Here is a 2,139-nt window from a genome sequence, read left to right as displayed (position 1 = left end):
CATGGATGTAGGGTGGATCCTAAATCTAAAAACTGGTGTCTTTGAAGAAAAAGAAAAGGGAGATCAGAGACGTGGACATACAAGGAAGAAGATGTTGTAAAGGAAGGGGCAGAGGTTGGAGGATTGCTGGGGGAGAGGCAGGACAGATTCTGTCCTAGAATCTTGGGAGGGAGAATGGCCCTGCTACTACTTTGATTTTGATTTTGGACTCCTGTCCTCTTAAGAGAGATTAACTTCCTGCTGTTTGAGACACAATTTTGTGTTAATTTATTGTAGCAGCTCTAGGAAACTAATATATCTGGTAGGTTTTTCTGACTTCTGATAGAAATTGTGGGCAGACTGTGAGCAGATTGAGTAACTTTAAAAAAGGGGTGACATGGGGTTAGGCTTTGGCATGGTAATCTTGATGAAAATGTAAGGAGTTGTGAAAATCCAGAGTGCTAGAGTAGGCAGAGTTTAAATAAACTGAGGAATTACAAGTTATAGGCTTGGACCAGATTCAATGTGAAGAAAAGTTAGGAAAAAGAAGTTGCAGAGAGAAACAACAGGTTCCAATTCCAGGCAGTGGGGCAATTCCTTGTGATTATAAGGTCCAGCTTGTGGGTGCCTGAAGTACTGAAGTTCCTTCATGTTGAGGAAGCTGAGGAATTCTGAGGCCAGGGAGTTAGAGAATACAGGCACAAAGGCTGAATGGACTCTCTACCAATGGTGGTGGGAATCAGATGTGATGAGTTATTGTATGTGTCAACCTGACTGGGCTTTGGGATGCCCAGAACACTAGTAAAACATTGTTGCTAATTATGTCTAAGAAGATCTCCAGAAGAATCTGTTCAGTATACTGAACAGATCACTTTGTGATCCCACCTGATCTCATTCCACCCAAGGATGGGCATCATCTGATTTGTTGAAGGTGTGGAAAAAAAGTCAGAAGAATGCCAAATTCACATTCTTTTCTTGAGCTGAATGATATTCATCTTCCACTGTCTTTAGACATCTGCCTTCCTGGCTCTATGGCTTTTGGACTCAGATCCAGATTTATACCATTTGTCCCCCTCCCCTGGCCCCCTCCATTCTCAAACCTTTGGATTCAGTCTGAACCACACCATAGGGCTTCATGGTTGCCCAACTTGGAGATGGCCAATTCTGGAATTTCTCAGGCTTCATAACTGTGTAAACAAGTTCTTACAATACATCTCCTCAGTTTATGAATATATGCAAATATGTACACACACACACACACACACACACAGGAAAGAAATATATATGCGACATATGTAAATATCCTAATGGTTTTGTATCTCCAGAAACCTTGGCTAACATAGCAGGGGAGAGGGGATATCATAGGAGGACGGAAGTCAGGGAATGCTGAAAGGGTGGTACCAACAGATGGCAAAAGCTTCTAAGGAAGAACAGCTTAGTAAGGGTGGAAGAATAGTCTGGAAGTACTTCTGGAAAAAGGGACAGCTTAATGCTGCTCATTTCCCACAGAACCCAAGGAGTCAGAAAAGATGTGGGTTTTCCATGATGGCTGAAAAAAATGTGTGGTCAGAGGAAAACAATAACAATTATTATTGTTCCATATAAACAAAAATGATTTTATGTGGAACTTCAGCATGAACACTTGTCATCCATCTACTCTCAGCAGTTAGAAAAACAAAGTCCAGAAGAAGAATTTACAGGGCCCTCCCTGATGGTACAACGGGTTAAACATCAGCACTACAAGTAGCCACTGCCAGCTGGCTCCTCTACTGTGAGTTCAATCCCCAGCCCCAGAGGTGATCCGCATAGCACAGCAGACCTCTCCTGTTTTGCCTGCTGCTCCCCTCAGCAGTGTACTTTGTTGATTTGCCTGTTCTGCTCCCCACTCTGTCTCTGGTGAAACCTCTCACCACCCCTGCTCCTCTGGCCTATACATCAGTTCTGTATGCATATATAAATAAATCTTAAAAAATTAGTTTTTCATTTTTCTTCAGTTTTTAAAGTAGAATAATCATGAGATGTGCGTTCTTAAAAAAAAAAGCTATCTTAAAATGTTACTGTATCACAAAAACACTGATTGAAAAAGATACCTGTACCCCCATGTTTATTGCTGCTTTATTTACAATTGGAAAAACATGGAAGCAGCCCAAATGCCCAAAA

This window comes from Condylura cristata, unplaced genomic scaffold, assembly GCF_000260355.1.
Source record: "Condylura cristata isolate star-nosed mole 26May11 unplaced genomic scaffold, ConCri1.0 scaffold00014, whole genome shotgun sequence".
Taxonomy (NCBI): Eukaryota; Metazoa; Chordata; class Mammalia; order Eulipotyphla; family Talpidae; genus Condylura; species Condylura cristata.
The sequence above is the reverse complement of the archived record's forward strand: the minus strand, read 5'-3'. Positions refer to the sequence as shown.